Source organism: Erinaceus europaeus, chromosome 18 (assembly GCF_950295315.1).
Source record: "Erinaceus europaeus chromosome 18, mEriEur2.1, whole genome shotgun sequence".
Lineage (NCBI taxonomy): Eukaryota > Metazoa > Chordata > Mammalia > Eulipotyphla > Erinaceidae > Erinaceus > Erinaceus europaeus.
In genome coordinates, this window is record NC_080179.1 from 14,382,960 (window position 1) to 14,408,345 (window position 25,386).

Consider the following 25,386-nt stretch of genomic DNA (forward strand, 5'->3'; position numbering starts at 1 on the left):
GCAGTGGGGGAGTCAGGTGATAGCGCAGCAGCGGGTTAAGCACATGTGGTGCAAAGCGCAAGGACTGGCACAAGGATCCCTGTTCGAGCCTCCGTCTCCCTACCTGCAGGGGGGTCGCTTCACAGGCAGTGAAGCAGGTCTGCAGGTGTCTGTCTTTCTCTCCCCCATCTGCCTTCCCCTCCTCTCTCCATTTCTCTCTGTCCTATCCAACAACAACAACATCATCAACAACAATAATAACTACAATAAAACAAGGGCAACAAAAGGGAATAAATAAATATTAAAAAAAGAAGCAGTGGATGAATTAGGGAGATAGCAGATTGGTTATGCAAAAATACTTTTCAGGGGGTTCTGGGAGGTGGCACAGTGGATAAAGCATTAGACTCTCAAATATGAGATCCCAAGTTCAATCTTGGGCAGCACATGTACCAGAGTGATGTCTGGTTCTCTCTCTCTTCCTTTTTCACTAATTAGTAAATAAAATCTTAAAAAACAAACAAACAAACAACTTTCAGGCCTAATGCACCAAATGTCCTAGGTTTAATCTTCTGCATCACCATAAGTTAGAACTGAGCAGAGGCATCTTGGAGAAAACACTTAACAGAAAGTCATGGAGTCCCAGGAACAGATGTAAACCCTTGAGAGATGAGCTACCACTGGCCTGGAAAACAGCCTCTACTAAGGACACATTGTACGTTTCAGTTCAGGAGCAAAAAAAAAAATTAATAAAATGGCTCTTTAAAAAACCTGACCGGTGCTGGCCGTGCAAAGTAAGGTTTATTTGAGGCTCTCCCTGATGGTGACCAGGCCCAGAGGGCAGCCACACCTCTCCTCTCTAGTTTTGCTTAGGAACTCAATGGCAATCGGTCAAGTGCTTAATGTAGTGGCTAGTCGGCAGATCCAGAGGTATGGCGTTTCTTTAATTAAAACTCTGCAGGCTTGGTTTCATTTTGGCCAAAACAGATGTCTTTACAAAACCTTGCTGTGAAATTAAGCAGTATTCTTATCTCCATTTTTAGACATGTGTATTGCCATTCCTGCCTTCTGCTCTCATAATTAGGGAAGGCTTAGTGTAGGATTCTTTTTTTAAAAAAATTTTTTTTCTTTTTCTTTTATTATTTATTTATTTATTTATTCATTTATTCCCTTTTGTTGCCCTTGTTGTCTTATTGTTGTAGTATTAGTGTAGGATTCTTAAAAAAAACCCACTATTGGAATTTTGGTCCAGGGATATGCAATTGTTCAAAATGAACATATTCTGAAAAAGGGTACTTGGGGATGTTTGGAAATTATATAATAGTCCCAGAGCCATTTATTTTTATTTTTATTTATTTTAATTAATGATTTAATAATGATTAACAAGATTATACGATAACAGGGGTACAATTCCACACAGCTCCCACCATCAGAGTCGTGAACCATTTCTTAAAAATGCTTTTTTAAAAATTCAATTCTAATAGACCAGTGAGTGAGCATTGTATTCAGTTCTGGAAAGTATTTCACTTTGTGTTCAATTGATTGTTTATTGTTTTGAGCAAGGGAAATTGATATGCAATTTAATCCATAAGTAAAGTACATTTTCTGAAATAAAACATTCACTTTTATTCAGCAAAATATAGTATTTCAACATGCAATCAAGGAGCAATGACTTTGGTCCAATACTGAGAAAAAAATCTGTTAGTGACAAAAAAGGGGGAATGAAAAACAGACTTGCCTAACCATACAAACCTTTAGAAGTAATATATTTTTCACCTCTGGGTGCCACTGTTCAACTGCTTCTTGTATTTTTATGACTTTTTGAAAGCTGGATGCTTCCTGTAGGTGTATTCTTAAAAGAATCTGTTAAAGAGACATTTCCTCTATCTTTAGTTTTCTGCAAAATCACTTTTTGGTACATGGATATTAATTCAGTATGTTTGTGGCTTGCTATTTTAGTTATCACATGATTAACAAGTAACACTGAAGATTGTTTGGGCAGCTGGTAAGGTTAAAAACCTGTGTTATTGAGATGAATCTGGTACTTTTTTTTTTTTTCTTTCTAGTAGCCATTTAACCCGAAGAAGGCATTCAAACACAAGGAAGTTATGATGTATGTTTGTTGTCACTTGTAGATATGGTATTAATTCTGAAAAAAATATTTGAGTAGAAATCAATTTTATGAAAGGGCAAATAGACATTGGGAAGAATTAATTGATTAAATTATCAATATAGTTAAAAAAAAACCTATCACAGTTAATGAAGTACTAATTTCAAAGCATGAAATTCAGTATTTCCATTTTGAAAAAATTCCCAAGGGAGTCAGGTGATAGCACAGCAGGTTAAGCGCACTTGGTGCCAAACTCAAGGACTGGCTTAAGGATCCCGGTTCGAGCCCCAGCTCCCCACCTGTAGGGGTGTCACTTCAAAAGTGGTGAAGCAGGTCTGCAGGTGTCTATCTTTCTTTCCCCCTCTCTATCTTCCCCTGCTCTCTCCATTTCTCTCTGTCCTATCCAACAACGACGACATCAATAACAACAACAATAAAAAACAAGGGCAACAAAAGGGAATAAAAAAAAAATCCCTACAGAAATATTCATATTTTCAAGATTCTTAATGCTTAGGTGTGATTGCTTTCATAGCTAAAAGGACCAACTGTGTTTGTAGTTTTGCAAAGTGTATGAGTAAATTTTTCTTTTTTAAACCTAGTTAGCATTCTGTATCAAGAAACAAATCCACATGTTTGGTTGGTTTTTAAATATCCAATTATTTATTTTAAACTTGGGGTTCATCTAAAATGCCAGAAGAAAGGGCTATAATGCCAAAGTTAATTTTGTTTTGTCATATACAAAGTGGTTAATCTAGAAATTATTGATTGATATTCTCGTCCTTTTAACTCTTTTAGGACTCAATATTTAAAGCAAAACTAATTTATCTAGGTGTTCCACAGCATGAAATTAATTCTACTGGGACTGGTTCAGGCCAAGCCTCATTATGGAATGGCTCCTTTGCTGAACTAGCCTAAGCCTGATTCATACTGGGGTACTTTTTCAAAATCATTCACACCACAGAACTTAACCCTTGAGATGCTACAGAACTGGCCTTCAATATTACCTTTATTAAGGCCATTTTGATGGTATCAGGGATGCATTAAAATGACAGTCTGTCTTGGACTTTTAAATTAGGCAACTATATATATATAGAGAGAGAGAGTTTGTAACTATTTTATTTTATTTTATTTATAAAAAGGAAACACTGACAAGAGGTGTACAACCCCCACACAATTCCCACCACCAGAACTCCGTATCCCATCCCCTCCCTTGATAGCTTTCCTATATTTTGTCCCTCTGGGAGTATGAACCCAAGGTCATTGTGGGATGCAGAAGGTAGAAGGTCTGGCTTCTGTAATTGCTTCCCTGCTTCTTCTTCTAGCATTTGCCCTTCTTCCGTAGCCAGTCAACAGCGTCAGGTTGAGCCTGATGTAAAGTTTCGAGACCTCCTTTGAATCTGGAGAGGTGGCAGTCATTGACTATGTGGGTCATAGTCTGTCTGTAGCCGCAGGGGCAAATTCGGGTTGTCTCTGGCTCCCCAGCGATGGAACATAGCGGCGCACCGGCCATGGCCTGTTCGATAGCGATTGACTGGTCAGTCCATACTCCCAGCCTGCCTCTCTCTTTCCCTAGTAGGGTGGGGCTCTGGGGAAGCACAGCTCCAGGACACATTGGTGGGATTGTCTGTCCAGGGAAGTCTGGTTGGCATCATGCTAGCATCTGGAACCTGGTGGCTGAAAAGAGAGTGAACATATAAAGCCAAACAAGATGCTAACTAATCATGAACCTAAAGGCTGGAGTAGTATAGATGAAGAGTTGGAGGGGGGTGGCCTACGTTTTGTAGATAGCTAGTAGGCATATTTTAGTTACATTCCAAAGGACCTGTGGCTATACTAGTTTATTTTCTTTTTTTTCCCCCCTGAGCCTGAAATCTGATAGGTGGATCTAAGTTATTGTCTGGGAAGATGATGTCATGGCTGGAAAAAGGACCAGAAAGCTGGATCAGGGAAGAGAGTAGCTCCCTAATATGGGGAATGGGTATAAATATTGTTGACTGTGAAACCCATCAATTTGATGTGATCTGGGGCCCACATTCAGGTTAGGAGCCTATGCGACCTCTGCATCCCTGTAGATCTGAGCTCACATTCTGTGGTCATGAGTAGGAACATTCCAAGCTGCCCCAGTATCAGGACCCATCTTCCTCAGGTGGAGCATAAAGTATGTTGTCCATCCTCCCTTCGGAGGATGGAACATTCTCTACTGTTGTTGGTCCAAGTTGAGGGTAAGGTCCTATGGGGACCCACAAAGGGGTTACTTTTGTAATTATTAAAGTTATTTTTTCCTTCAGGGGAGGGAATATAGCAGAATAGTTATGCAAAGAGACTCTCATGCCTGAGGCTCTAAGTTGCAGGTTCATTCTCCCATACTACCATAAACCAGAGCTGAGCAATGTTTAACAATAAAAGAAAACTGTTTAAACAATAAAATAAAACTAACAAATAAATAAATAAAATTTCTTTCCCCTTCTGCTCCAAGTCTATGCCACCATATGCATATCATTGGTCCTGCCTTTTTTCAATTACAAATAGCTGGTAAGTTTACCTCTTTGCCTGGGTAGCCAAGTTGTTTAGCTCAGTCAGCACATTTGACTTTCCTTGCTCAAGTGTCTGACCAAATCGATTGGTTGTTTTGGTATTTTTATTTATACATAGAGTTCAAGAGTGTTGTGGCTACAAAAGTATTTCAGTATACTTTACAATTTCCTGTGTGTGTGTGTGTGTGTTTTGTGTGTGATTTCTTTTTAATATCTGTCCAAAAATATCATTGAGGAGTAGAGTATTTAAAGTGTTGACTCTTAAAGCTTGGAAGTAACCTAAGTGTCCATTAATAGATAACTGGCTAAAAAAGATATGGGGAATATATTCCATGGAAAACGACTCTGTAATCAAAGAAGATGCTATTGTGAACTTTGAGACAAAATGGATGGACTTGGAGGTGATTATGCTTAGCAAAATAAGTTAAGAAATGAACAACTGGGAGTTGGGCAGTGGCGCAGCGGGTTAAGCGCACATGGCGCAAAGCACAAGGACTGGCCTAAGGATCCCGGTTCCGCCCCCGGCTCCACACCTGCAAGGGAATTACTTCACAAGCGGTGAAGCAGGTCTGCAGGTGTCTTTCTCTCCCCCTTCTGTCTTCCCCTCCTCTCGCCATTTCTCACTGTCCTATCCAACAACAACGACATCAATAACCACAACAATGTTAAACAACAAGGGCAACAAAAAGGAAAATAAATAAATAAATATAAAAAAATTCAAAAAAAGAGATGAACAACTACTGTACAGTTTTACTCATTTGTGGAATCTAGAGAACTGATACACTTGAACTTGAAAAAAAACAGAAGCAAGCAAAGTGATTCTAAGACTTGTGAGAAGTCTGGTGGCTATCTTTGGGAGGTGGGAGATGGGGACAGAAAGAGAACTTTGGTGGTGGGTGTGGTTTAAAACTATAGATTGTAATTTTATAATAATCTTGTAACCTACTATTAATTACAAATAAAACAATGAAAAAAATGCTGACATTTATGTTGACTTTTTGCCTATTATGTAGTCCTTTGTAAGAATTTTTCAGTGCATGATCTCATGCATTTTAATGGTCTTTGCTCATTGTGAACATCTCACCAATTTTTTAAAAGAAGTATTTATTTATTATTGAGGAAGAGTGAGGGAGAGAGATAGATAATAAACCAGAGCATCACTCTGGAACTGGTTATACTGGTGACTGAACACAGAACCTCAGGCTTGATTGGTCAACACTTAGCAATGGCTAGGGTACCACATCTCAGGCTGACCCCAAATTTTAATTAAAGGATTTTTCTCATTAGAAAGTACCTAATTTCCCATTAGAATGTTGGACATTTGGCTATATATATATTTGTATGTATATACATGTATTCTCTCTCTGTAGACTATTTTCTCTCTGTGGTGTCTGTGTAATATACATATGCAGTGTGTGTGTGTGTGTGTGTGTGTGTTATTTAGTGGCAGTGATGAGGCGTTGTGTCCAATTTATCAGTGAGGCCTTCCACAGACAGTCATATGATGGTAAAGTGGAGTGTGATTAGGTGTCTTTTTTTATAATAATTATTTATTTCCTTTTGTTGCTCTTGTTGTTTTATTGTTGTTGTAGTTATTGTTGTTAGATAGGACAGAGAGAAATGGAGAGAGGAGAGGAAGACAGAGGGGGGAGAGAAAGATAGACACCTGCAGACCTGCTTCACCGCCTGTGAAACGACTCCCCTGCAGGTGGGGAGCCGGGGCTCGAACCAGGATCCTTATGCCAGTCCTTGTAGCTTTGTGCCACGTGCGCTTACTCTGCTGCGCTACCGCCCAACTCCCGATTAGGTGTCTTTATGATGGAAACTCAATACTGTCGTTGTTAGTTGGCTGCTTTATCTATATACTAATAAACCAGTAGTTTTCCTCCCACCCTTGAGAACTGGCAGATTTCCATTAAGCTGGTAAATTGACTTGTCTTAGTCTCACAAACGTGTCAATAGAAGGTGCTGTAGTTACCTTGTGAAACCTAATTCATCAATTTAAACTCATTTTATCTGAAATGTAGTAACAATTGCTAAATTTTCCTAATGTAAAAATAGCCTAAATTGCAGCTATTAAGAACAATGGACCCACCTTCTCTGACCCATCTTGGACGGAGCTAGAAGGAATTATGTTAAGTGAGCTAAGTCAGAAAGATAAAGATGAGTATGGGATGATCCCACTCATCAACAGAAGTTGAGAAAGAAGAACAGAAAGGGAAACTAAAAGTAGGATCTGACTAAATCTGGAGTAGGGCATCAAAGTAAAAACCCTGTGGTGAGGGTTCCTGAGGTGGTGGGGGTGGGGATGGGGAGGTGGGTGGGATGGAACACAGTCTTGGTGGTGGGAATGGTGTTTATGTACACTCCTATTAATTTGTAGTCATATAAATCACTATTTAATTAATATGAGAGGGGAAAATTTGATTCTATGTCTCAAACTTTTGAAAGCACAGACTGAGTCTTTTTAACACATAGGCTGAGTCTTTGATATGTGGACTCTCTCAAAAGCTTAGACCAGGGAGAACAGAAGCAACCAGTGGCACAGCTATATACAAATAATGTCAAAGGACATAAATTATGGTGATGTTGAGTATTATACAGCAAATCCTAACAAAGGGATTTTTCAAAGTTAACCCAATTACCAAATAATGTGATTATAACAATAACTATCTATTGTCTTCTTGAAACCTAAGACAGCAGGAACCTCACATTTCCACAATAGAGCCTATTATTTCCCTCAGTCCTGGAAACTTTAAGGTGGGGCACACTTTCCTGCATGCTTCTCTCAATTCATACCAAATAATATTGCATCCACTAATCCCAACCTAATGAACGCAACGAGTACAACCTCAGCATGCTTCACTTCAGACTGTGTCCAGAGACTTAAGGTGTGGAATGACAACCCTTCAGCTTCATTACTCGGGTGAAACCTTTCATTTCATAGTATTCTCTAATTCCATTCCAGGCAGTTCACTTCCTAACAAAGTCCCAAAACCTATATATAGACCAGGTCCTGTGAGAGAGCATATGTTCACACATATCCATAAACTAGGGCAAAATATATACCTGAAAGCAAAAGTACACAATAGCCTGCAGTGAGTCAGTATAAAGTTACTAATGAAATAGTATCTAATTAGACTTAGATACCCTCCTCACTTACTTCCTATTACAGTTCTCTCACTCACTCCAAAGCTAACCTTAGCCAAGCAAGGACTGCATAAGCTGAATAAGGGCAAGAGACTGTCATACTTTAATGATGACTCTTTAGTCACTATCAGGCCACCTCATCAGCTGGGGCCATATTTGGGGAGCCCTGAATTTTCCAAACAGACATGATGGGCCTAGACCTCAAATAAATCCCTCTGTCCATTTGTTACCAGTCATCTCTATCAGGAACAACAAAATAGACCCCTTTGTAGGCCCCACATACATCCTTGCCCTCAACTTGGATCAACAACAGTAGAGAATGTTCCATCCTCCGAAGGGAGGATGGACAACATACTTTATGCTCCACCTGAGGAAGATGGGTCCTGATACTGGGGCAGCTTGGAACGTTCCTATTCGTGACCACAGAATGTGAGCTCAGATCTACAGGGATGCAGACGTCACATAGGCTCCTAAGCTGAATATGGGCCCCAGATCACATCAAATTGATGGGTTTCACAGTCAACAATATTTATACCCATTCCCCATATTAGGGAGCTACTCTCTTCCCTGATCCAGCTTTCTGTCCCTTTTTTAGTCATGACATTACCTCCCCATATAATAACTTGGATCTACCTGCATATCAGATTTCAGGCTCAGAGAAAAAAAAAAAAAGAAAGAAAAACTAGTATAGCTACAGGCCCTGTGAAATAGAACTAAAATATGCCTACTAGCTATCAAAATGGAGGACCCCCCCAACACCTCATTTGCACTATTCCAGCCTTTAGGTCCATGATTGTTCAACGATTTGTTTGGCTTTGTATGTTAAGTCTCTTTTCAGCCAACAGATTCCAGATGCTTGCATGATGCCAACCAGACTTCCCTGGACAGACAATCCCACCAATGTGTCCTGGAGCTCTGCTTCCCTAGAACCCCACCCCACTAGGGAAATAGAGAGGCAGGCAGGAGTATGGATTGACCAAATTACAGAAGCCAGACATTCCACCTTCTGCATCCCACAATGACCTTGGGTTCATACTCCCAGAGGGTTAAAGAATAGGAAAGCTATCAGGGGAGGTCATGGGATACAGAATTCTGGTGGTGGGAATTGTGTGAAGTCGGACCCCTCTTATCCTATGGTTTTGTTAATGTCTCCTTTTTTAAATAAATAAAAAAATAGCCTAAATTTGAGAGTCAGGCAGTAGCGCAGCGGGTTAAGTGCATGTGGTGAGAAACTCAAGGACCGGTATAAGGAACCCGGTTCTAGCCCCTGGCTCCACACCTGCATGGGAGTCGCTTCACAAGCGGTGAAGCAAGTCTGCAGGTGTCTTATCTTTCTCTCTCTGTCTTCCTCTCCTCTCTCCATTTCTCTCTGCCCTATCCGACAACAATGACATCAACTACAACAATAAAACAAGGGCAAAAAAGGGAATAAATAAATAAATATTAACAAATAGCCTAAATCAATTATTCTAGGCTATCGTTAAATCTCATTAAATAGCAGGATTAATAAGTAAACATTTCAGAGGGGCCTTGACAGTGACATACTCAGTTGAGCACACAAGTTACAATATGCAGAGACCTGGGTTCAAGCCCACAGTCCCTACCTTCTTGAGTGGTAAAAGTTCTCAAGAGGTGAAGCAGTATTGCAGGTGTCTCTCTTTCTCCCTATCTTCTCCTTCCTTCCCCATTATTATCTCTATCACATAAAAAATACATAAATAATGGAAGTCAGTTAAAAATAAGTAAATGTTTCAGTAATTCAGTGGAATTTGTTAAATGCCACAGATCTACTTAAAATTAAATTGTGAAAATAAAATAAATGTTTTTTTTAAATTTTTTTTTATTTAAGAAAGGATTAATTAACAAAACCATAGGGTAGGAGGGGTACAACTCCACACAATTCCCACCGCCCAATCTCCATATCCCACCCCCTCCCCAGTAGCTTTCCCATTCTCTATCCCTCTGGGAGCATGGACCCAGGGTCATTGTGGGTTGCAGAAGGTAGAAGGTCTGGCTTCTGTAATTGCTTCCCCGCTGAACATGGGCGTTGACTGGTCGGTCCATACTCCCAGTCTGCCTCTCTCTTTCCCTAGTAGGGTGGGTCTCTGGGGAAGCTGAGCTCCAGGACACATTGGTGGGGTCTTCAATCCAGGGAAGCCTGGCCAGCATCCTGGTGGCATCTGGAACCTGGTGACTGAAAAGAGAGTTAACATACAAAGCCAAACAAATTGTTGAGCAATCATGGACCCAAAGCTTGGAATAGTGGAGAGGAAGTGTTAGGGAGGGTACTCACTGCAAACTCTAGTGTACTTCTGCTTTCTTACTTTGGTGCCATACTCCAAACTCAGTCAATTTCTGCTTTGCATTTCTACTTCTTTTTTTTTTTTTTTTTTTACATGCATAACATTTCCCAGATTCCCATTTAACAATACAAATAAATGGGTTTTTATAAAGTAGGTTTTGTAAATGTATAGATTGGTCATTGAATTTAATTTCTCTGCAAACTAACTTTAGTAGAAATGGTTGCCTTGTGAAACTAAGTTTTCAGTCTATAATGTGGTTTAGTTATAAATGTTTTATTTTATTTCATTGAGAGATACAGAGATCAGAGCACTGCTCAACTACGATTTCCAGTAGTGCCAGGGACTGAAACTGGGACCTCAGAACTTCAGGCATAAAAGTCTTTCGCAGAACCATTATGTCATATCCCAGTTTGTGTTTCTGTTATAAATCTCTTATAAAAAGTATTTCAAGGGCAGGGGTAGATAGCATAATGGTTATGCAAACAGACCCTCATGTCTGAGGCTCCAAAGTCCCAGGTTCATTCCCCAGCCTTACGACTAATCAGAGCTGAGCAGTGCTCTGGTTAATAATAATAATAAATAAAAATAAAAAGTAAACTGTACACATTCCAACTGCCACCCCTCCATACCCAAGTGTTGTCAGTCTGAGCACTAAGAATACAGCTCTATATTCTGTGGACATTTAATACTTTTTAATAATCAATTTAATATATAACCTCCCAAATATTAGTTGATACAGACCTATTTTAGTTCAAATCTTTTCACAACAAATGACGGGGTCCAGGAAACTTTGGGGACAGTTTATGACTCTTTACAAGAAAGTATGCTTAGAGTTTGAATGGGAGATTTTTTTCTTTTATATTGACCATTGTGAATTTATTTGTATAAATTTACTTGATTTTATTTCCTTTCCTTGATCTCTCTAATGTATGCCATGCCTATATATTACAAGGGTGAATTTCAAATATATCTTTTTTTTAAATATTTATTTATTCCCTTTTGTTGCCCTTGTTTTATTGTAGTTATTCTTGTCATCGTTGTTGGATAGGACAGAGAGAAATGAGAGAGGAGGAGAAGACAGAGAGGGGGAGAGAAAGATAGACACCTGCAGACCTGCTTCACCACTTGTGAAGCCGCTCCCCTGCAGGTGGGGAGCCCGGGGCTCAAACCGGGATCCTTAAACCGGGCGGTGTGCTTCGTGCCATGTGTGCTTAACCCTCTGCGCTACCACCCGACTCCCTCAAATATATCTTTTGAAAACATTTTTTATTATCTTTATTTTTTATCTTTTTTACTTTTTAAAAATTTTCTTTATTGGGGAATTAATGGTTTATAGTCAACAGTAAAATACAATGTATTATCTTTATTTATTTATTTACTGGATAGAGACAGCCAGAAATCAAGAGGGAAGGAGGTGATAGGGAGAGAGACAGACAAGACACCTGTAACAGTGCTTCACCACTCACAAAGCTTTCCTCCTGCAGGTGGGGACCAGGGGCTTGAACCCGGGTCCTTGCACACTGTAATGTGTGCACTCAACCAGTTGTGCCACCAAGTAACAAACAGCAATGTGTGAAGGGGCCATTATTAGGACACCAGGACTGCTTCTTTTTTTAAAATGTTTTTTTATGTGTATTTATTTTTCCTTTTCTTGCCCTTGTTTTCATTGTTGTTGTTATTGATGTTGTTGTTAGATAGGACGGAGAGAGGTGGAGAGAGGAGGGGAAGACAGAGAGGGGGAGAGAAAGATAGACATCTGCAGACCTGCTTCATTGACAGTGAAGTGACTCCCCTGCAGATGGGGAGCTGGGGGCTTGAACTGGGATCTTTACTCCGGTACTTGCGTTTCGAGTCATGTACGCTTAACCCGCTGCGCTACCGCCCAAATAAGACTGCTTCTTATTTGCTACCTCTCATTTCAACAATCTTCAGTCATTCATTTTCATTTCTGTTGACTACTCTTGAAATACATCAGACTTGTTAATCATTTATTTGTTTATTATTTTTCTATTGAGGGAGTAATGGCTGAAAGTAAATAAAGCTTTTGACTCGTGTAAAATCTCTCAGTTTTCTGCAACACACTCTCACCCCCAGCCTAAGTCCTCCTCCACCTCTGTGCACTGGGACTTGAAAGCAAAACCCACCCCCACCCCCAAGTCCTTTACTTTGGTGCAATACATCAAATGAGAGAAATTTTAAGCTATTTTTCCCCCTTACTTTTTCTCTTCACAGATGTCAGTACTGCCCATCAGCAAGGAAAGGAAAAAAAATTGAAACAAAATAAATATACAAAGTAATACCCTCTCCCCAATTTTCAATTCATTTTTATTTCAATTGGAAAATCCCCATTGAATGAGTTTTTTTTTTTTTTTTTTTTTTTTTTAATTAAATGTATCCTGGGAACATGCCGTTCAGGATTTTGGAATGGGAACTTCAAAAGAAATCGGTAAAGGAGTCAAATGCGTAAGTGGAAACTTTGAGGAAGCTGGCAGGGAGAGACTGGAAACCAGTCGATCATTTATGCTTTACTCCACCACCCTCAGCTAGTGTGAGTACAAAGCAGGGAGCTGGCACTGCTGTGAGTCAGAATTCTCTCAGGAACTGAGCAGAGAGAGATTCCCAGCATCTGTTTCCTCAACTATCACCCAGAGGATACTGGTGGTAAATCACAGGGAGTAAAAATAACCTTACAAGTTTAGTTTCAAACAAATGATACATGGTGGGTATTTCAGAGTGGTTAAGAGTCTCTTCTTTCAAAAAATTTCATTAGCTAATTAACAGAGGTAGTCTTATTTTTACATTTATAAGTTATGCTGCTTGAGCTGTTCATCCAAATGTTGAACAGTCTTTTTTCTTACTGATTTGAATTGAGCTACATAGTATTTGATATTAAAATCTGAATAATTTAGTTGTGTGAAGGTTGGTCTGTAACCAGTAATCACAAATGTTAAGTTATCTCTTCAGACACAAACACACAAGAAACATATTTCTAGAAACAAAAAACTAGTATCAACAGCAAAACTACCAGGCAAGTTTTTGCCTTAAATGTTGATGCCAATAACAAGTAAACTGATGCAATCATTTTGCATTTTGACTGCAAGTGACTTTATAACTAGTGTTTTACAATTTTATACCTCCAATGATCCTTTAAAGTTATATTTTACATATAAGGAAGTATCTTTTAGGCCTCACTAGAGTTATTGTAATTTGATATGAAGTTATGACTTCAGATTTTCAACAAAATAGTAGCTGTAATAGATGAGATTAGCAAGTGGTAAAAAGTTCAGATGGGGGGGAATTCAGACCATTTAATGGAACTGATGTGCTAAATCAGCATTGACAATTTTTAGTAGCCATCCTAAATATACATTATTATCAGGAAAGAATTAGTCCAATTAAGCCTTTACATTTGGATGATGCCCAGTATGACCTTGTTCTACTCAATATGAAAAGTGAAATGGTTTCTGGGCTTATTTAAATTTGGTGTTAAATTAATAGGTTTTGGGGACTCTTTCACTGCTGTTGAAATAGTACCTAGAAAATATTAAAAAAAAACCTTTACAAGTATCTTAGTTCATCTGGCTGCCATCAATTATAGGCTAATACATTATTGGTATTAAGGAAAAAAAAAGATTTATCAATTAAAACCCATGTAAGGGCAGGGGAGTTAGTATAATGGTTATGCAAAAAAACAAAACAAAACAAAAAAAAACACCTCTCTTATGCCTTAGGCTCTGATATCCCAGGCATAATCCCCTGCATCACCATAAGTCAGAATTGAGTGTTTGGACTGGCTTGTAAAATCACATGGTAACAAGTCAGGTGTTCCTTTTTTTATTCATCCAGGACAGCAGCTCAGGCCTCTGCTATTCAGCTGCTTAGACTGGTTTTGTAAATGTCCCTAAGTTTCTTCTTTCTTAAAATTTAGAGGTACAAATCACACTGTTTGGAAAGGAATAGAAATTCAAAGAATTTCTTTTTCTTTCTTTCCCTTTTTGCTCTTTCTTTCTTTCTTTCTTTTCTTTTCTTTTTTTTTTTTTTTTTTGCTTCCAGGCTTATCGCTGGGGCTCAGTTCCTGCACTACGAATCCACTGCTCCTGGAAGCCATTTTTCCCACTTTGGTTGCCCTTGTTCAAAGAATTTCTATGGTGACAAATGGATTATCAGAACATGGATTATCACAAATAAGAACAAAGGCCAACAAGGAGATCAATGTAGTATTCAAAAAATAGATGAAAAGGATCAGTAAGGGTTGGACTGTTTTCTCACTATTTCTTACTCAACTACTGATATAAATCATTGTAGATGCCGAACCCACTAGGTGCCAGGCTCATGCATTTTGGAACTGGAACAGTCGTATTTTATTTAATATCAGGTTTTATTTAAAACATTCAAAAATTAAAAAATTACTTAAAAATCTGTGCAAAATGGTTATAAACAAATAACTTTTTTGGGTGGGGGTAGATAGTATAACGGTTATGCAAATAGACCCTCATGCCTGAGGCTCCGAAGGCCCAGGTTCAATCCCCCACACCACCATAAGCCAGAGCTGAATAGTGCTCTGGTTATAAGAAAATAAAGAATATATATTAGGTATCTACTATTTAAAATTTAATCTTTTAATCTTTTGATTACTTATTAGATTGAGACAAACAGAAAAATTAAGAGGGAAGGGGTGATAGAAAGAGGGGAAGAGACAGAGGGAAAGAAAAGCCCTACTTCACCATTCTTGAAGCTTTGCCCCTGTAAGTGGTGATCAGGGGCTTGAACCCAGGTCCTTGTACACTGTAATAGGTGTGCTTAAGCAGATGTGCCACCACCTGGCTCTGCTATCTATAATTTATCTACAGATTATCTTGCTTTCTATGATATCTTTAACATAAATATGAAAATAAATTTGAATTTTGTGGGTTTTATTTTTGGCTTAATTGTTCAAAGCTTCTGATGATGTCTGACTCATACCATGAAGTTGTGGACTCCTGGCTCAGGGTTTACTTTTAAAAATTTATATTTATTTATTTAATAAAGGTAGAGAAATTGAGCAGGAAGAGGGGAGCATAGAGGGAAAAAGAGAGACACCTGCAGCCATGCTTTACCATTCATGAAGCTTTTCCCCTTCAGGTGGGGACCAGGGGCTTGAATGCAGAGGAGGCAGGACCTTAGAAAAAAATGGGAAAAAATATGGATAGATGATAGATAGATATAGAAATGATAGTCATCCCACATCAGTGACCTTGGGAGAACAACTGCAGTTTCCAGTGGAGGGAAGGGGGACACAGAACTCTGGCGGAAAGAATGGTGTGGAATTGTACCCCTGTTAACTTGTAATTTTGTAAACCAATTTGAAATCTCTAAAAAAAAAAATTGTATCAGGGCTGGTTGGTAACATACCTGGTTGAGCGCACATTACAATGTGCAAGGACCCAAGTTCACTAGTGGTGAAGCAGGGCTGCAAGTGTCTCTCTTCTCTCTCCCTCTCTATCTTCCCGTTTCCTCTCAATTTCTGGCTGTCTTTATCCAATAAAAATAAAGATAATAAAAATTACACAAAATTGGTATCTCCAGATTTATCCATTTTGATGGCATTCATTGTGCTAGGCTTGAAAGGAACTTTGGTTGTCTGATTGGGCATAGAGGAATCGTTGAAGTAATCGCTATCGAACAGGCCATGGCCGGTGCGCCGCTATGTTCCATCGCTGGGGAGCCAGAGACGACCCGAACTGCCCCTGCGGCTACAGACAGACTATGACCCACATAGTCAAAGACTGCCACCTCTCCAGATTCAAAGGAGGTCTCGAAACTTGACATCAGGCTCAACCTGATGCTGTTGACTGGCTACGGAAGAAGGGCACACGCTAGAAGAAGAAGTAACTCTGGGCATTTTGGGTGAGAAAAACAAGCTGCTATGGGCTGGGCGGTGGTGCACCTGGTTAAGTGCATACACTGCAGTGCGGAAGCAGCTGGATTCCAGCTCCTGGTCGCCACCTGCAGGGCGACAGCTTCACGAGTGGTGACGCAGGGCTGCAGGTCTCTCTGTTTCTCTATCTTCCTCTCCTTTCTCAATTTTTGTTTCTATCCAAAAAAAACAAAACAAAACAAAAAAACTGCTACTCTTTTTTTTGCTTATAAATCACTGTTAATTGAAGAGTATGGAATTTTACAATTGGGAGCTGGAGAGAAAAAGATCGTTATTTTTATTTTAAAGAAATCAATACTGTTAATTGAGATCGAGTCCTATTAAAAACAGGGAAATTGGGAGCTTTCTATTTATTTTTCAAGTAAGATTGAGTAATATTAATTAAGTCTTGTTGATTAGAGACTCCTCTTGCCCCCCCATCATTGGTCAAATAGACTTGTTCCTGGCTGTGATGTCTTAGAATTAAAAATAAGAAATTGACAAAACTCATCTTGCATTTAGTTACATAATTAAATTGGTATGCTAATAGAAACTAGTTTGTAAACATTTTCTGAATTTTCATATACCATTTTGGAATCTTAAGATGAAAGTGGTCGGTCTGTTTGCCCAGGAATTAGATTCACCAGTTTTAGTCTCACCCCCCTTCTCATCCTTGACATCTTCCTTCCTTCCTCCCTCCTTCTTTCCCTTCTTTCCTCCTTTTCTTCCTCCTTTCCTTCCCCTTTCTTCCTTCCTTCCTTCCTTCCTCCCTCCTTCTTTCCCTTCCTTCCTCCTTTTCTTCCTCCTTTCCTTCCCCTTTCTTCCTTCCTTCCTTCCTTCCTTCCTTCCTTCCTCCCTCCCTCCCTCCCTCTCTCTCTCTCTCTTTCTTTCTTTCCTTCTTTTTCTCTCTCTCTTTCTCTTTCTTTCCCCCTTTCTTTCTTTCTTTCTTTCTTTCTTTCTTTCTTTCTCTCTCTCTTCTCTTTCCAGAACTGTACTCACTTAAGGCTTATGGTATTGAACCTGTGGTGCCTCAGGTACAATTTGTTTCATAATCATTATGCTACCTCCTCAGTCCACATTCTTCAACTTTGAACAAGTGTCTCGTTAGTTTTTGGTGTTTTCTGTTCCAGCATACCATGGATGAATGGTCTGCAAAGGGGATGCCAAAGAGTAAAGAAGTAGCATGTAGGGGAGCACAGAACCACGGTGAACTGTGGTAGAATGAAGAGAAGGGTGAGAGGTGAACTCAGTTCTGACAATAAGGCATTGGGTATTTTGGGATGTCTGATGTTTTATGAATTTCACTGGGAGAATGTGCATGCAGTGAGTGATACTCTACTCAGATGCATCTCCCTTAAAGGCTGTGTGAACCATCCTTGAGTCAGTAAACTGATGGGTCCAAAAGCCTGTGTGTGTAGGAAGATGAGTTGTGATGTAGTGGGTGATGGGTTGGCTGGACTCTTAACATCAAAGCTACCAATTATTCCCATCCATGAAAGTCTCTTACCCAATCTGGTCAGTTTTCTTTTATGTAAAACAAAGAATTGTATTTCAGATCCCAGAATAGTGATCCTTGCAGTCATTCCTAAATGTTGGGCACCGATTTCCTGACAGACTGGCTTCCCAGTGTGGAGCTGTTTGTTGCAACTGAGTACAGCCACAGTTACTGAGAGGAATTTCTACCCAGTGGTAGATCGCACGACTTGCGTGCACAAAGTCCCGAGTTAGATTCCTGGGGCCACCCACGTACAACAGAGTGAGTTTCTTGTTCTCTCTCACTCTCTTATTTAATAAGTAAAGAGATCTTTAAAGAATTGTTCTTAGTCAAGCCATATCTGTGGCCTTGGAAAACAATTGCAGTTTCCAGTGGAATGGAATGGGGACACAGAACTCTGGTGGTGGAAACAGTGTGGAATTGTACCCCTGTTATTTTATAATTTTGTAAATCAATATTAAATCACTAATGCAAAATAAATTTCCCAGTAGGAAAAAAAAAAGAATTGTCCTGAGGCTTATTGTTTATGTCACCATGACAATTCAAGGTAAGTGGCATATATTGAAATTAATGTTGAGATTAAAAATTTGTTTTTTCAGAGATGGGACCTCGCACATGCTAGATTTCACTTTCCTGGCTGTTGTTTCATTTAGATAGAGAGACAGGGAGAGACACCACAGCACCAGAGCTTCCCCCTCTGTTCCACAACTCCCATGTGGTGCTGAGGTTCAAACCTGGGTTGTACACAGGGCAAGGCAGATGTCTTTCTAGGTGAGCCCCTGCTCCCCACATACTGGGGGGAAGCTTCATGAGAAATGTAGCAAGTATATGAGGTGTATTTCTCTCTCTCTCTTTCCCCCACCCCTATCAATTTATCTCTGGATGTCAGGAGTGGTGGATTTGTTGTATATGCACCAAGCCCCCAATGGAAAACAAGAACAACAAAACCCACAAAAAACAGTCAGTAGTCAGTGAGTATTTGAGATCAATAAGGCATTCTGATAAAAGGAGTAACTTTATTATTATTATTATTTATTTTCCCTTTTGTTGCCCTTGTTTTATTGTTGTGGTTATTATTGTCGTTGTTGTTGATGTCGTCGTTGTTGCATAGGACAGAGAGAAATGGAGAGAGTTGGGGAAGACAGGGAGAGAGAAAGAGATTCGCTTGTGAAGCGACTCCCCTATAGGTGGGGAGCCAGGGCTCGAATGTCGATCCTTACTCTGGTCTTTGCGCTTTGTGCCACGTGCGCTTAACCGGCTGCGCTACTGCCAGACCCCCAGGAGTAACTTCTTGATCTCACTGCAGAGTTATCAGGGAGAAAGGTGTGTTAACATAAGTGTTAACGTGTTAACATAAGTACCAGGAGACTGCCTACAAGTAAACTTCTTTTAATACTCATGAAATTTTATTCTTATTCGTTTACTTTTATCTTTTACCATTTCAACATTAGGATAAAGCTATTTACAATCCTCAAAAAGTAGTGTCTTTTTTAGTGGGGGTTGTATTGTTAAATGGGAAACTGGGGAACGTTATGCATGTACAAACTATTGTATTTACTGTTGAATGTAAAACATTAATTCCCCATTAAAAAAAAAAGTAGTGTCTTTTTTTTTTCCTTTTTGTAGCTTCACCACTTTGGGCTTATTATTATTATTATTAATTTTTTACCAGAACACTGCTCAGCTCTGGCTTATGGTCTGCTGATGATTAAACCTAGGGCCTTGGAGCCTTAAGCATGCAAGTCTTTTGCATAACCATTATGCTATCTCCTCAGGCCATGTAGGTGGAATTTGAGAGACAAGGGGGGGGCTAACATAGGATGAAACTTGGACTGAAGGTGGTGTTCTGAAGGCAAGGCACTCTGGGGAGGGAATAGACTAGGGGGTCTGGAGGGAGCTCAAGTTTGGGGTCCTTGAGGGGTGGGCAGGAGTATGTAGCTGATAGCCTGTTAGCACAACTGGGAAACCATACACATGTATAGACAGATATGCTGTAATTAATCTCCCAACAAAATACAAAAATTTACATTCTCATAAAAAGAAAAGAAAAGAAAAGAAAAGAAAACAAGATACCACAACACTGACTCATTCTCCTTATTGGTGGTGGCTGGGCTGAAATCTGGGTCATAAGTGTGTTAAAAATAGACACCTCAGGAGAGCTATCTTGCCAGCCCCTCAGAATAGTGTTCTTTCTGTAACCAAATGAGAAATTATCTTTTAAAAAATATTTATTTATTCTTTTTTGTGGCCCTTGTTTTTTATTGTTGTAGTTATTATTGTTGTCGTTGTTGGATAGAACAGAGAGAAATGGAGAGAGGAGGGGAAGACAGAGAGGAGAGAAGAAAGACACCTACAGACCCGCTTCACCACTTCGCGCCACGTGCCCTTAACCTGATGTGCTACTGCCTGACTCCCCTGAGAAATGATCTTTTTTTTTTATATTTATTTTATTTATTTATTCCCTTTTGTTGCCCTTGTTTTATTGTTGTAGTTATTATTGCTGTTGTCGTTGTTGGATAGGACAGAGAGAAATGGAGAGAGGAGGGGAAGACAGAGAGGGGGAGAGAAAGATAGACACCTGCAGACCTGCTTCACCGCCTGTGAAGTGACTCCCCTGCAGGTGGGGAGCCAGGGTTCGAACCGGGATCCTTATGCCGGTCCTTGTGCTTTGGAGAAATGATCTTTTTAAAGCTTTATTTAAAAAAGATTTTTTAAGAGAGACTCTGAGACTAGAGCTCTGCTCATATATATATATATTTATTTATTTTTTCCCTTTTTGTTGCCTTTGTTGTTTTTTTATTGTTGTTGTAGTTATTGTCGTTGTTAGGACAAAGAGAAGTGGAGAGAGGTAGGGAAGACAAAGAGGGGGAGAGAAAGACAGACACCTGCAGACCTGCTTCACTGCTTGTGAAGTGACTCCCCTGTAGGTGGGGAGCCGGGGGCTCAAACCTGGATCATTATGCCGGTCCTTGCGCTTTGCACCATGTAGCTTAACCTGCTGCACTACTGCTGGACTCCCTCTGCTTAGCTTTTGTCTGTGGTGGTGCTGGGTAGTCAAACTGGGAATTCTGAGGTCTCACTTATGCAAATTCAGTACTCTAAGATGTTGAGAAAAAAATCTTGGCCTGAGCTGCAGGGTAGATGAGCATAATGGTTGTGCAAAGAGACTGTCATCCCTGAGGGTGCAACGTCCCAGATTCAGTACCTTGAACTGCCATAAACTGGAGCTGAGTAGTACTCTGGTAGGGAAAAAAAAAAGCCCTAAATTATATCTTAGAAATAAAAATAAAGTAGGCTAGAGTAATACCTTAAAAATTCTATTGAAGTAATGCTTTTATTACATAATAAATTTGGAAAATGAGTTTTCAAATAAGCAAATTTTGGAAAGCAAACATTTCTTTACTTGTGTAAAAAATGACTGATCAATTAATTATTTGTGTTTGAGCTGATATAGATTCAGAAATGCTTCTTATGAAAAATTCTGGCATTGTCTCCAGTTCTCCTTGATCCTTGGTCTAACTATTTTCACAGAGGAATGACCAGAATCTTATCCAGACTCCTAAGTGTTCCCTGAAGATATAAATGTTACCATCAGTTTATTTGATCACTAAGTGCTTATGTATTCACTTCAGCCACCAGTGACAATTGTTTGTTTCAGATCACTGCTCATAAGTACTCATTGCTCAGTTCTTGTCAGTTGTTAATATATTCCAGCAAGGGCTGGCTTTTCTATAAAAGGCCAAATAGAAAACACTTTTTGGCTCAGCAGATCAGTTGGTCTGTGTTACAACTGTTAAATTCTGCTGTTTTTGAGTAGTGGAACAACTGCCATAGACACTAAACAGATGTGTATGTGACAACATTTTATGGAAACTAAAATTTGAATTCCGTGTAATTTGCACGTGCTGCAAGAACATTTTTCTTTCAATATGTTGCGATCATTGAAAAATTGGAAAGACCATTCTTACTGCATGGGCCACCTGGAGACTGGTGATGAGGTTGACTTGGTCTTCAGGGTGCAATTTGTTGAGTCCTGTTTTAGAAGGTCTTGGAGAATGTTTGAGAGATGCAATTGATAACTTGGGACCAAGAGAGTGCTTAGTTCTGGCCAGTAAAATGGGATTAGAAATAATGGGTCGGTGTGTCTGGGTCTGGCTCACCTAAAACTCTGATGCATGGTTCTTTGTGTTCTTATTTCCATATGGTAGATACGATGGCGCTTCAGGATGAAGAGACACTGGTTCTCATTTGACTTTACATAGTGAGAAACAAACTTCCATCCCAAATTTAGTCTTACATCATTGAGACTTTTAGTAGTTTTATTTATTTATTTATTTATTTATTTATTTATTTATTTTTTTTAGTAGTTTTAATAGTACTATTTTCTGGAGTTCTTTCAGATGATTTTATTTTTAATTTTTTTCTTCCAGATTTTTAAAATATTATTAGTGATTCAACAGGGGTTTACAAGATTATATAATATTATAGGGATTTAGTTGGATCTATCACCAAAGTTCTGTACTCCATCCCTTAATGATAACCTGCATAGCTCCCAGATAATTATTTTTCTTCTCCTTCTTCTCTCTCTCTCTTTTTCTTTCCGTCAATTTTGTATTATCACAATTGTGTTAGCAAAGGTTTGGATAGATTTGGTTTTAGTGTCCTCATGTCCTTTTTAATGTCCTTTCCACATTTAAGTGGAAGATAAGAGACTAGGTCATCTTGTATATTATAATGATTATAGTTTGATGGCCATTGGTTTTTGCTGAGAGAGTTACAGGCAACAAGACACATTGCTTTCACCAAATTCTACCATTTTGTTCCCGAACATGAAACCCACCTGAGAAATTTATTTGGAAGTCAACGTCAGGAAACTTTATTTTTCCTTGAGGAACATGTATGTTTCTTATCAACAAAGAGAATATTATTGAATCTGCCTGATTGTTGTATTCCCTTTTCCCTTTTCTCTCCGGCTGCCAAGATGCTCAGAGCCAATTTTTTGGCTCAACATTAATAACTTTGAAGGACCCTGTGGCCTACATACCTGCGTTCTTAGTTTCCTTCTGGTCTTGACCTTCTATTCTACTGTGTGCTTTCCTTGTTCCTGATTTTTTGTTATTTTGTTTTTCAATTTTTATTGCTTGTTTTCTTGTAAGCTTTCTCAGACCTTTTTTGGAACAAGGTAAGGTAAGTAAAAAAAAAAAAAATGGCTTCAGCTTATTAATAGTATACACCATCACATTCACCCATTTAGTGATCTGGAAATCAGAACTTCAAATTTATTTTTCAGGCTTTCTCCTTAGCCATTGTGTTTTATGGTTTGGAGAAGAGATGGTTTTTCAGTTATGAGAGCTGATGGTCTTAACACTTCTTTAGTCTACTCTAAGGTATAATGAATGCCATTTCACCCCTCCCCCCATTATTTACCATAGAAAGTAACAGAAAGGTAAAACTTAACTGATAGATGATAGACTGGGACATCTGTAATATTTAAAAGGAACAGGGATTAATATAGAGAATATACAATGAACTGCTGTAAATAAAAACAACCAGAAAAAGAAAGCCAACAGAAAAAGACACAGATAGATGGTTTCTGCAATGGTATGTAGTAAGTCTAACATATGTATAAATGTATGTGAATAGATACTACAACTTATCGGTATTCAGAGAATGGCCAATGTAAACAAGTTACCACTGCATATCCATTCAATCAGAATGGATTAAAGATTAAAATTTGGGTAACAGCCAAGTGTTGTCAAGGATGTGGGCAATAGGAACCCTAACTGCTGATGGGGGACTCAACTGCACAAGCATTCTGAAAAGCAACCTGTCATCACTTAGTTAATCTGTAAATGTCTACCATCCCCACTAGGCATACACTACAGATAATTTCCCCCATAAATCCAATATAGATTCCAGATTCATTTCTCCATATGCCCAGTAGGAAATATACAAAAAAGTTTATCTTGTGTGTGTGTGTGTGTGTGTGTTTGTGATAACCAGCTTTTTGAAGCAACCTCTGTATCCATCACAAAGAAAGTGCATGAATAATATGTGGTAGATTAATACTTGTAGTTTGTTAGAAGCAATATAGATTTATAACAACATCTTACATTTTAGAAATAGTGTTTAGTGAAGCTTGTGAAGACGAGTTTTATAATAACTGCCATTTATGTAGATTTGAGACAGTCACAAATAAACAACGTGATAAATGGGTTTAGACTAATATAAAAAAACCTCCCACAAACTCTAAAAGTTGATGCATCAAACCCACTGCAGTGTGTATAGAGAGGAGTAGGAGGGACAAATATCTGCCATGGACTCACCTATGTAGTGAAGTTAAAAATGGAAGTGCATATTATACGGGTAGAACGTGGGACCTCATAGTGTAGATGGCCCAGGTCTCCAAGTCTAGTATGAGAATTCTCTGGTGGTGGCAACATATAATACAGGGTATGTGGCCCAGGAGGTGGTGTGGAGGCTAGAACTTTGGTTTCTCAAAGTAAACTTTGGTTTCTCAAGTAAAATACAAGGTGCATTCAGACACATGACTTCAGAGACAACTTTGAATTTGCCAGCATTTCACAGCAGCTTAAAAGTGAAATCTTCATTAAAAAAAAATCTGGGGAGTCAGGCGGCAGCGCAGTGGGTTAAGCGCACGTGGAGTGAAGCGCAAAGACCAGCGTATAGATCCGGGTTCCAGCCCCCGGCTCCCCACCTGCAGGGGAGTCGCTTCACAGCTTCATAGCTTCACAGGCAGTGAAGCAGGTCTGCAGGTGGGGAATCTCTTCTTTCTCTCCCCCTCTCTGTCTTCACCTGCTCTCTCCATTTCTCTCTGTTGTTATTGATGTCGTCGTTCTACCTAAGAACGACGACATCAATAACAACATCAACAATAACTATAACAACAATATAGAGCAAGGGCAACAAAAGGGAAAATAAACAAATATTAAAAAAATTTAAAAAAAGAACATCAGGCATGAAAAAAATTGAAAAAAATCTGTCTCAGAAAGCAAGTATCTGATTTTATTTATTTATTCTTAACATTGTATGCTGGGCCAACTCTTGGGTCTGCCATTTTTACTGTGTGACTCTCCACAAGTTATTTAACATTTGAAAGAGTTAAAAGAGATTCTTGCTTCATAGGGTCACTATGCTAAGTTCTAGGAATATATCTTAGAAAGGAGGATTTAAATTTTTTTTTTTTCTTTATTGCCTCCAGGGTTATTGCTGGGACATGGTGCCTGCACTACGAATCCACTGCTCCTGGAGGCTATTATTTCCCTTTTGTTGCCCTTGTTTATCATTGTTGTTGTTATTATTATTATTGTTGTTGTTGGATAGGACAGAGAGAAGTCAAGAGAGAAGGGGAAGACAGAGGGGGAGAGAAAGATACACCTGCAGACTTGCTTCACCACTTGCAAAGCGACCCCCTTGCAGGGGGGGGTGGGGAGCCAGGGGCTCGAACTGGGATCCTTACACTGGTCCTTGGGCTTTGCGACATGTGTGCTTAACCTGCTGTGTTACCACCCAGCCCCCTTATTTTTTTATTCTTAAAAAATTTATTTTTCTGCTCTGATTATTCCCTGGACCTGGGTTCCAGGGTCTGAGTCGTTGATTCATGGTTTGTCACCATATATTACTATCCCTGGATCCTTATTTTCTTTTTATGCTTGAGTTATTCTTCTCTGACTTATTATTAAGAGAGGGGGTCTGGGGAGGTGCACTGGTTTTTGAGGCTCCATTCCAGGCTCCTAGATTTACTAAGTATTAAATGCTAACCTGCAGATTTACTTTTGCCAGACTCCTGGCTCCTTTCATATCTTATCTGGTGGCCCTTCACTTTATTGCTGGGCACTTGGCTAGAATACCTTAGCAGCTTTTCTTAAAGACTCTGTCTTTCATAGTCTTCCCCACTACAG